Source organism: Piliocolobus tephrosceles, chromosome 13 (genome assembly GCF_002776525.5).
Source record: "Piliocolobus tephrosceles isolate RC106 chromosome 13, ASM277652v3, whole genome shotgun sequence".
In the NCBI taxonomy this organism is placed as follows: Eukaryota; Metazoa; Chordata; class Mammalia; order Primates; family Cercopithecidae; genus Piliocolobus; species Piliocolobus tephrosceles.
Window position 1 is genome coordinate 168157 of NC_045446.1, and position 11667 is coordinate 179823.

At 52.2% G+C, this 11667-nt stretch overlaps 1 long non-coding RNA gene and 1 pseudogene across 2 annotated transcripts; one reads left to right on the plus strand and one right to left on the minus strand.

Annotated features, from left to right (window-relative positions):
- Nucleotides 1-4879: 4879 nt before the first annotated feature.
- On the minus strand, nt 4880-5380 carry LOC111520571 (annotated as a pseudogene). Its single transcript, XR_002724716.2, has one exon. The product of XR_002724716.2 is annotated as a 60S ribosomal protein L26-like (transcript).
- Nucleotides 5381-7299: 1919 nt separating this feature from the next.
- Nucleotides 7300-11178, plus strand: LOC113219752. The gene is made up of 3 exons (XR_003306730.1): nt 7300-8420; nt 10528-10734; nt 11039-11178. It is a non-coding gene; the product is annotated as an uncharacterized LOC113219752 (long non-coding RNA).
- Nucleotides 11179-11667: the final 489 nt, after the last annotated feature.

Sequence of the window (11667 nt, forward strand, 5' to 3'; positions counted from 1 at the left end):
CCAGTCAGGTCACCAACCATCTTCCTGTCCCTAGACTGGAGGAGAAGAGATGGTGAGGGGACCAGGATCCCTCAGCTGAGAGCCACGTGCTGTGGCTCCCACTCCACCCTGGCTCCTCCCCACTCTGAGATCAGGGACCACCCCCTCCCCTTCCTCACTCAGGCTGACTCTCCAGGGGCCTCGGGGCTCATCCTCCTTCTGCCTTGGCCCCAGCACAGGCTGTTCTCCCCACCATGGGGTGAAGTCGCCTGTGAGTTCCCTTCTCACTTTCTGGGAGAGCCTGGGTGCCAGTCTGGAAGGTGAGGGTGTCATTTCTGGTATTGGGCTGTAGGGAGAACTGCTCTGGGCTAGTGGATCGCTGGGGACAAACTGAGCCAGCCAGCCTCCTGGAGCCTCCTCTTAGACCTGCACTGGGCAGATTCCCCAAGCCACACACACACAGATCACACAGACAAAGCTACTGACGTGGGCACGCACGGGACAGAGGTGCACACAAACTCACACTCACAGGGACACACGAGTCCCCACCCCAGGCAGCATCTGGGCAGGTGGAGCTCCAGGCTCACCAGGACCCTCTGAGCATCCCCTGGGGCCACACGCACCTTCACGGAGTAGGCGAACGCTATGAAGCCCAGACAGCAGGGGTTCATGAAGAGGGTGTTGAACAGGGACCAGACGACATGGTCGGGCATGGAGGTCTCGCTGCAGATGTGGGTCACGGCTGACTTCACACCGTGCTCCTCCTTGATCACGTCTCAGGTTTCCGGGAAGCTGATGTTTTTGGTGGTGAAGAAGGCTTGGGAAGTGTGGTTCCTGCTCTCTTACGTGACCATTTGTGGAGTGACGTCTGGATGCTGGGGTACTGTCTCGGACAGGTCTTCGCTGTCTTCTCAGGCTCCTTGACCCGCTGGACTCAGGGGTTCTGCTTTCTTAGAAGTTTGTTTCCTGCTTGGAAATTTGTGAATTGTATGAGGTCTGAGGAGGGGGGTAACAAATTTCTGAACGTGAAGTTATACATTCAGGGCGGGCGGACACACTGTGGGATAAGGAGCCTTCTCTCCGGGCTGACACGTGTGACCCCCTCCTTCCTCCTTCTGGGGCCCCTTTGCTTTATAAAACACCACAGAGGTTGAGGGGACATGAGGGGCGGGGGGTTCCTGGACTCAGGGCCACACCCCGTGGGGCCTGGGCAGGGCTCTAGGGCCCCATTGGCCAAGAGCTTACTGAGATTACAGCACTTTCCTCCTCCTGCCTCAGCGCCCCGTGCACAGGAGTGCAATCTGAGCAGAGCAAGGTGAGGTCACTGGGTCAGCGGCTCCTGTGGCATCTGGCCAAGGACAACGTGCTGAAAAGTTTCCCTTGAAAAAATCAGAAACCAAACTCACCTCAGAAGCGGCCCCCGCACCCTCCAGGAGGAAGTGGGAGTCACGTGAGGCCTGTCTTGATTGGGGTTCCTGGAGAGGAGCCCCCCCCCAGCTCTCCCTAGGTGGGGGCTCCTGTTTCCCCTGCTCTGCTCTCTGAAGTGCCCAGGGTCCGTCCCCTCCCCACCCTATGCTGGATCCTGTTGTCTTGTCAAGGCCACCAGAGACCTGCTCCTTGTGCCATCTCAGACCGGACTCTGGGGCTGCCTGCGCCTCCTCCGCTCCTGCACCTCTGTGCAGCCTCTGGCCTGGCTGCTGCACTCTGGGGAGCTCCCTGTGGCCACCTTTGGAAAGTGGCCAGTTCCGTTCTCAAACTGCTGCAAGTACAAAGCTCATGCTGGATTTTGAAGATTTGGTGAGAAAAAAATTTCTTTGTAAAATGTCACTATTTCATCAGTAGTATATTTTGTTGACGATATGGTGAGGTAGTATTTTGGATATATTTGTTTAAGTAGATTACTGGTCAGGCATGGTGGCTCACTCCTGTAATCCTAGCACCGGGAGGCCAAGGCAGGAGGATCGCTTGAGGCCGGTGGTTGAGGCTGCCATGAGCTGTGATGGTGCCACTGCACTCCAGCGTGGATGACAGAGATCCCGCCTCTAAAAACAAGTAATTAAAATTAAATCAGTAAATTTTTTTTTTTTTTTTTGAGATGGAGTCTCTCTCTGTCACCCAGGCTGGAGTGCAGTGGTGCAATCTCGGCTCACTGCAACCTCTGCCTTCTGGGTTCACACCATTCTCCTGCCTCAGCCTCCCAAGTAACTGGGACTACAGGCGCCCACCACCACGCCTGGCTAATTTTTTGTATTTTTAGTAGAGACGAGGTTTTACTGTGTTAGCCAGGATGGTCTCGATCTCCTGACCTTGTGATCCACCCACCTCAGCCTCCCAAAGTGCTGGGATTACAGGCGTGAGCCAGCACGCCTGGCCTATCTTCTTCCTTTCTAAGTAAGTGAAGGAAATAATGTATACAGTGGTCCATTTCCAAGACAAAGTGCCTTAAATCAGCTTAGGTCAGCAAACTACAGAAGAAACAGGATATACTAGGCCCCTGCCTGGATAGCTGATGCCTTCTTGTCAGTCTCCCTGTCCCTCCCCTTCTCCCTCCACTTAGTTGCACTCACACAAATCAAGGAAGTTTAGTCTAAGATGAAAGTTTACTAGCTTGCAAAATAGCTCGGTTCGTGTGTCCATATCTGCCTGCCCAGCTGCTTAGGTCATAATCAAATACACAAGGAGCCCCTGAGCTGACTGGGATTGCAATGCATTGTGGGCTGCAACAAAATGCAGCAGGACGACCCTAAAGGAAACACCTAAAGCTCCTGCCCAACAACCAATAGGAAGACAGTGACCCCACAGGACTCGGCCTATGAGAAACCGGGGGAGGGGCCTGCGCACTGGGGGATAAATGGCTTGTTCTGTACTGTGTGGGCCTGCCCAGCAGATGCCTGATCTCGCAAGACCATCATTAAAAGTCTCACTTTCGCTGTTTCCCGGGTTTCTAAATCCATTCTTTGGGTTTGGACAAGTGAGTTTGTTTCTCACAGTCAGGCTCTAGAATTTTGTGACTTAGCATTTTAAGGAAAAAGCAAGTCTCCATGGGGTCTCTTCATGGCCAAAAAATGGAGTAAGGAATAGAGGGTTTTTTGGTTTTGTTTCGTGGGTTTTGTTTCTTTGTTTGAAACAGGGTCTCACTCTGTCACCCAGGATGAAGTGCAGTGGCAGCATCACAGATCACTGCAGCCTCCACCTCCTGGGCTCAAGCCATCCTCCTGCCTCAGCCTCCCGAGTGGCTAGAACTCCCAAGTAACACACCAGCATGCCCAGCTAATGCTTAAATTAGAGTTTTAATTCACAGAGAAATAAAGATTATTTGTATAGGGAGAACCCACTGGTGGGTTACGTGGGTTCTTTTCTATTTCCTAGGTGTCTCAGCTGGTTTGAGAAATAAAGGGAAAGAGCACAAGAGAGAGAAATTTAAAGCTGGGTGTCCGGGGCAGACATCACATGTCGGCAGGATCCGTGACGTAAAACCAGCAAGTTTTTATTAGTGGTTTTCAAAAGGGGAGGCAGTGCACGAATAGGGTGTGGGTCACAGAGATCACATACTTCACAAGGTAATAAAATATCACAAAGCAAGTGGAGGCAGGGCAAGATAACAGGACCACAGGATGGGGCGAAATTAAAATTGCTAATGAAGTTTCGGGCAGCATTGTCATTGATAACATTTTTTTTTTTTTTTTGAGACGGAGTCTTGCTCTGCCGCCCAGGCTGGAGTGCAGTGGCCGGATCTCAGCTCACTGCAAGCTCCGCCTCCCGGGTTCACGCCATTCTCCTGTCTCAGCCTCCCGAGTAGCTGGGACTACAGGCGCCCGCCTCGTCGCCCGGCTAGTTTTTTGTATTTTCTATTAGAGACAGGGTTTCACCGTATTAGCCAGGATGGTCTTGATCTCCTGACCTCGTGATCCGCCCGTCTCGGCCTCCCAAAGTGCTGGGATTACAGGCTTGAGCCACCGCGCCCGGCCCGCCATTGATAACATCTTATCAGGAGACAGGGTTTGAGAGCAGACAACCTGTCTGACCACAGTTTATGAGGCAGGAATTTCCTCATCCTAATAAGCCTGGGAGGACTACAGGAGACCGGGGCTTGTTTCATCGCAGGGCTTATTTCATCCCTTCAGCTTCAACCATAAAAGACGGCACGGCAGGCTTCCAAGGGGGCAGTTTATAGGCCTACCCTCAGGGCGCACTCTCTTTCTCAGGGATGTTCCTTGCTGAGAAAAAGAATCAGCGATATTTCTCCTATTTGCTTTTGAAAGAGGAGAAATATGACTCTGTTCCATCCCGCTCACCAGTGGCCAGAAGTCTTATCTCTCTTGTTCCCTGAAGATTGCTGTTATCCTGTTCTTTTTTCAAGATGCCCAGCTTTCATATTGTTCAAACACACATGCTCTACAAACAATTTGTGCAGTTAACGCAATCATCACAGGGTCCTGAGGCGACATTCATCCTCCTCAGTTTACAAAGAAGATGACGGGATTAAGAGATTAAAGTAAAGACAGGCATAGGAAATCACAAGGCTATTGACTGGGGAAGTGATAAGCGTCCATGAAATCTTCTTTTTTTTTTTTTTTTTTTTTTGATGTTTTAATAAAAGCTTTTTTTTTTTTTTTTTGAGACGGAGTCTTGCTGTGTCTCCTGGGCTGGAGTGCAGTGGCCGGATCTCAGCTCACTGCAAGCTCCGCCTCCCGGGTTTTACGCCATTCTCCTGCCTCAGCCTCCGGAGTAGCTGGGACTACAGGCGCCCGCCACCTCGCCCGGCTAGTTTTTTGTATTTTTAGTAGAGACGGGGTTTCACCGTGTTAGCCAGGATGGTCTCGATCTCCTGACCTCATGATCCGCCCGTCTCGGCCTCCCAAAGTGCTGGGATTACAGGCTTGAGCCACCGCGCCCGGCCTAATCAAAGCTTTTATATAAGATTACTTTATTCCTGCATCTTCTCAATTGTTTCTTCCTTGTATTTGCCCTTTTCCTTTCCTACTTGGCGAGACTTGGCTTTCCGTTCAAGGATCTTTTTGCGGTCTTTGTCCAGTTTTAGCCTAGTGATAACCACCTTGCTGGGGTGAATGCCTACGTGGACAGTTGTGCCATTAGCCTTCTCCCTCTGCACTCATTCAATGTAGATAACATATTTCTTCCTGTAAACCTGGACTACTTTGCCAATTTGCTGACCTTTATAGTGTCCTCGTACAACCTGAACTTCATCATCCTTTCGGATGGGCATGGATCGCACGTTGTATTTCTGTCTCAGCTCTTTGGAAAGAGGGGAAGACATAATCTTCCTGCGAATGTGGGAAGGTGCATTGAAATGCCTTTTGCGATTCTTGCTTCGGTCGGAAGTCACAAAGGGATTAAACTTCATTTTGGCCACTCCCGCTTCGGTGATGGCCGCAAAAGGGAAAAAAAGCAAGCGTCCATGAAATCTTCACAGTTTATGTTCAAAGATTGCAGTAAAGACAGGTGTAAGAAATTATAAAAGTATTAATTTGGAGAACTAATAAATGACCATGAAATCTTCACAATTTACGTTCTTCGGCCGCGGCTTCAGCCAGTCCCTCCGTTCGGGGTCCCTGACTTCCCGCAACATATTTGAGCATTTATCTGCCACAAAAGCAATCTGAAGTCGTCTCAGTAAGTGGGCGCCCTGTCTTTCTGGAGGCTCAGTGTGGAGAATGAGGTTGCATCTCAGGATCGCCACAGCTCCTTCCTTCCCAAGCCCTTTCTTCAGCAGCCGTGGTGGAAGCTGTAGCAGAAAAACCCCTTTGGAGCTGCAGTTAGAGGGTGCCTTCCGGGAGCTGCTGGGCCGGCTTCCCCAATGCCTGCCGAAGGTCAGGACGGATTCAGAGAAGCCCTGGGTCAGAACCAGGGTGAAAAGCCCCTTCCTCGAGCCTCCATTCGAAACAGCCCCGTGAGGGGTGCGCTGAGCTTCTTGCTGTAATGCATCTGCTGCTCCCCAGGGCAGCGACTCCCCTGCCCTGACTCCCAAGTGCAGCCCCGCCCTCTTCACAGGCACACACCCCACAGCAGTGCCTCGAGGTGCACTGGGAGGCCCATCAGTGCTGTTCCCCAAGCCTCGGCTTTCTTCCTGGAATCTTTCTTCCTGCAATCTTTCTTCCCCACCCCCTTGCAGCTTGACATGAACTTGTCACTTGAGGTGGCCAGTGCGATGTTGTGGGCATGAGAGGTGGCACCAAGAGATCAGGCGTGACTCCACCTCCCATTCCCACCTCAGAGGCCTGGCGGCACACGCTGGGGGCTCCCCAACCTGGGTGGCTGGGCAAGGACGACGCACAGACCACAGACCCCACACCTGCCACCGGCCCACACTGGAGGGAGTCAGCGGCTGAGGGTGGGGCTGTTCGTTACCACTGCACAGCCTGGCTCATCCTGGCTGACTCGGGGCAGTGCTGCCTGGGCCAGGCAGAGCAGGGAGGACGTGGCAGGGGCAGCGACCCCTGAGGTGTTTGGAAGGAGAGCAAGAACCTAATCAATGTGAGTCCTGGACTTTGAGGTGGGCAGCGAATGTTCCGTGGGTGCTGCCTGCAGCCGGATGCGGGTTTTGACATCGTGAGTTCAGGAGAGAACTGGTTGGTGGGTGAGCAGGAGTGAAAGGAAACCAAGAAAACCCAGGGGGCACTTTGTGGGTTAAAAGAGGCAACTGCCTTTCCGTCCTGCCCATGGAAGGGAAGCCTGCAGAGACCCTTGAGTGAAAATTTCAGCGTTTGCGGCTAGGATGGAATCAAGAGCACGCCACCGCTCCCGCTGCTGAAAACTCCGAGGAGCTTGCAACGTCTCCACGTAGGGTCCAGCCAAGGGAATGGCCCAGGAAAGCCCTTTTATTGCACCAAATGCTCCAAGAAAAAGAGACTAAGGGTGTGACTCAGGCTCTTCAGCCTGACCTGATGCTGCATTTTGTGCGGAGAGATTTTAGAGGGAGGGGGCAGTGGGGGCTGAGGACGACCAAGGAAAGAAATGCAGCCAAGCCAAGAGCAGGCAGGAGGAGCCGGTGTGACTCCGCACAGGGACCTGACCAAATCAGACGGAAGTTTAAAGAGCTGATTTACGCCGGGTGCCGTGGCTCACGCCTGTAATCCCAGCACTTGGGGAAGCTGAGGCGGGCAGATCACTTGAGCCCAGGAGTTCATGACCAGCCTGGGAAACATGGTGAGACCCGGTCTCTACAAAAAGTATGAAAACATAGCCAGTGGCGGTGGTGCATGCCTGTGGTCCCACCCACTCAGGAGACTGAGGTGGGAGGATCGCTTGAACCCAGGAGGTTGAGGCTGCACTGAGTGGTGATCAGTCACGTCCAGCCTGGGCAGGCCCCTGCGGTCAGGCCTCTGAGCCCAAGCCTGGACTATACATCCAGATGGCCTGAGGCAAATGAAGAACCACAGAAGAAGTGAAAATGGTCAGTTCCTGCCTTAACTGATGACACTACCTTGTGACATTCCTTCTCCTGGACAGTGAGTCTCAGAAGCTCCCCACTGAGCACCTTGTGACCCCCGCCCCTGCCCGCCGGAGAACAACGAACGCCCTTTGACTGTACTCGTCCACGACCCACCCAAATCCTATAAAAGTGCCCCACCCCATCTCCCTTTGCTGACTCATTTTTTGAACTCAGCCCGCCTGCACCCAGGTGATTAAAAAGCTTTATTGATCACACAAAGACCGGTTGGTGGTCTCTTCACAAGGACACGGGCAACACCTGCCTCAAAAAAAGAAAAAGAAAAAGAAAAAAATAGTTGATTAAAGATTTGAAAGTGTTGCACTGTCCTAAAAACACAGGCTGGATCCAAAGGCTGTGACAGCCTGAGACTCAAAGTAGCCCTTGGGCCCCCCACGTCGCTACAGGCAAGAAGGGAGCTGAGGAAGCCACTCAGCTCTCCAGCACCCATCCTGGTGGGGCCACAGAGGACCGTGGGGATAGGAGGTGTCCCCTCCACCGACCACAGCCCACATCTCTTCCAGGAAGTTGCTCCCCGGGGTTGGGATCCTCCCTCAGCCACCCGCTGGGACTTTGGAGCCGCTGCAGAGCCTGACTGCTGGGGTCTGCCTTCTCTCCCTTCCAAACCAGACCCTGGAAGCCCCTGTCCCTGCTCCTTGGTTGAATACTGGGGGCGTGGGCAGCAAATGCTTCATCTTTTTAACTCAGAGCCCTCCAGCTTGGGAGGAGACACAGCTAGGCTGGATACAGCAACTTGTGTACGTTTGACCTTCATGTAGATGGAGGGCACCGGGATGGTTGCCTTGGAGGAAGCGGGTGCGTTTTGCTTGCAGGAAGGGCAGTTTTCCAAGTACCTCGCAGGTGTCTGGGTGTGGTGTGCATCAGTGCTGCTCACCAGATACCTTTGGCTCTCCTCTGGGCAGACGCCAGGGCTGCGTCTTCCCGTGGAGCTCCTTCTTTCGCCTCAGTGGCCATGGAGACGCGTGTCGAGGTGCGACTTCACCTGGGCCTCTGCATGGGGGTGGGGAGCAGAGTCCTCCTTGGTGGGGTGGAGCGTGCGTGGGATGTCATTATGTGGGGCTATTTGTTATGCGGCCTAACGCAGCCTGTCCTGGCTGACGCAGACGGCCATTGCAGCGGTCATCTGCAGGTCCTCAGCTTAGTCTCACCCTCACTGGAGATCTTAGCCTTGGCCTCACAGCCTCTCCAGATCTTTTCCTGGCAGAATTTTGGTGATTTCAGTAATATGATTACTGCTGACCCCACGTCTCCCAGCATTTCTATTTGTGGTTGCCTGGTGTGTATAAAATCCGTGTTGCTGGGTGCATATACTTTTAACGTTTCCCTACTGTGAAATTTAATAAATTTACAGCAAAATGTATAAAACATAAAAGTAAAAAACTACCACCCTAGTCAAAATGGTGCATTGCCCATCCCCCAGAAGGTGCCTGCCTGTCCCTGCCCAGTCACGACCCCTCCCTTCCCAAGAAGACCACCACTCCGGACTTCTACGGTGAACACATTCTTGCTTTTTGTCAGGATTTTAACACCCACGTGGGGGTTAAACCAAATGAAATCGAGTGTCGGCTACACCCAAACATGATGAGTTAGAGCTTCCAACATCTAAATTCTTGGAACTCTGCTGATTAGGGTTTTCTATGGAGGCCTCATTACGTAGAGACGACTGCTTAAATCATTCCCCTAGGGACTGACTCAGTCCAGGCCCTCTCCCCTCCCCACGGGCTGAGGGTGGGGCTGAAAGTTCCAGCCCCCGAATCACCTGGCAACCAGAGCCCCTTCCCAAACGCCTCTTCTTCAGTGAAAACCCAGGTGTGGTTGAGAGAGGCTCTGCCTTTACGCCCCATCGCCTCGGAGTCACAAGAGTGTTAGGGGCTCTGCAGAACCAGGACTGAAGACCAAACCGGTTCTTCTTATTGCATCACCGTATCCATTTCTCATTCCTTGGAAAAAATCCTCATGTTTACCTTTCGTTTCCAAAAACATAGCGAGCACAGCTGGTTTATCGTCTGGGAATTCCAGCACCCGGAGTTTCTGCTGCCTGTGGCTCCTGCTGACCCTCACCCTCACTGTCTTCTCCCTCCATGTTGCCTGTTTATGTTTCATGGCTGGACACGGAGCTGCTTTCAGGCCTGGGGTGTTATCTCCGTCGGGGGAGGATTATGTGTCGATTCCATCAGGAATCGCCTAGAATCACCCAAATTCAGTTTCAAAGAACTTTTCCATATTTCTGGGTCTTTTCTTAAAATGCATCTCTAATTAACTCTCTGCCTTTTGATTCATATTTATTATAATAATTCTTCAACAAGGACATATTTCTGCCATAGTTTTTATATTTTCTATTTGCCCTACTTTTGGGGTTTTTTTCTTTTGGTGATTTTCATGAGAGATTTTTTCTTTTATAACTTTTCTAAAAATTTATATTGATTCATTCAACAAATACATACACACACACACACGTATATATATATACACACACACTTTTTTTTTTAAGATGGAGTTTTGCTGTTGCCGAGGCTGGTCTCAAACTCCTGGCCTCAGGCTCTCCTCCCACCACGCCTGGCACAACGAAACTTACTGAGTGCCTCCTTCTTGTTGCTGGGGCTCCACACGTGACCTTGGCCTGCTGAGTACTTGGGTCTGGGGCCATTAAGGGCCTCAGAAGCAAAGCCTCTCTGGCCTTCTCCTTCCCTCCTATTTCCTGCCCCATTTTCTCCCCAGTGTGAATCACAGAAACCAGAATTCCTTTTCCCCATGGTGAGTCATAGAAAACAGAACTCGTGTCTCCCAAAGCAGGCCGTAGAACCTCTGTCCCTTTTCCCTGGGAGGTCTTCCTTCCAAGGGTCCTGCCCCCGTGCGTGGGAGGGAGGGAGGAAGGAGCTTCGCAGCGGGTGCTGAGACGCTCTGGGCAGCCTTGCTGGGTCTGTCCCCTCCGCCTTCCCACTGGATTGTTCCCATTTCTACACAGCTGCCCATGCTTCGTCTAATCTAAGCATAAAAAGGGTTTCCCTGGGTCCCTGGGTCTTCTGTGTCACGTAAAACTTTGGCTCAGTACATGTGTTCTGCTTTTCTCCTGTTAGCCGTGTGTGGTTGGAAGAGTGTCGCAGTGACCCTGTGAGGGGTGAAGAAAGGCCTCTCAGCTCTCTGCTCCTGCAGTGCCAAGAATTGCTGCACGTGATGAAACAAACCAAAACACCCTAAAATACTGGGCGTTGCTGAGGTGACGAAACTTAAAACACAGGGCGGTGCTCGGCCCCTCTCTGCTTGCCTGGTGGCAGGACAGCGAGGTACAAAGACTGAGGTCTTCCTGGCCTCCTCTCTGCCTTTCGCACCTGAAGACACTTGCACATCCCCTCAGAGACAGGGAGAATCCAGGCCCTTCCCATAAATGTTCCTCCCCATATTTTCCTGCCTTTGTCTTCTCCCATAGGATTGATGACTCATGTTAAAATACTACTGAAGTAAGGCTCCTAAGCCACTGCAGAGAGAGAGAAATACCTTTAACCTGAGGCCTCTCCCGCAAGGCAGGTACAGCAGGCATCCATAAACTGCTGTTGCTTTTTCTCGTGTTAATCTCACTTTTATTTTCAGGAGACTGTCTCAACTAAGAACCGATGAAGGAGGCCGGGCACGGTGGCTCAAGCCTGTAATCCCAGCACTTTGGGAGGCCGAGACGGACGGATCACGAGGTCAGGAGATCGAGACCATCCTGGCTAACACGGTGAAACCCCGTCTCTACTAAAAATACAAAAAACTAGCCGGGCGAGGTGGCGGGCGCCTGTAGTCCCAGCTACTCCGGAGGCTGAGGCAGGAGAATGGCGTAAACCCGGGAGGCGGAGCTTGCAGTGAGCTGAGATCCCGCCACCGCACTCCAGCCCGGGCGACAGAGCAAGACTCCGTCTCCCCTACAGCAGTGGGCACTCAGTGCGCCGAGTGAGTTCCTGTGATGGTGGTCTTAAGACCCACACTGTTCAGCCGCCCCTGTTCGCTTCCTGGACTTGCCACACCTGGAACTCCCGGCACCATGCACCCTTTGGCAAACTTCCCACATCCCTTGCCTCTCTCACTCCCTTCCTGATGGCATTGTCTAGATCGTCAGGCTTCGCACAACTGTATTTTCCCTCATCTTTGTCCTTTGCGTTACCTTTTTATTGGCAGTGATTTGTTGCTAATAACAGATTTCACAAACATGTCGGGTCCCCAGACTTCTCCTGTGGCCT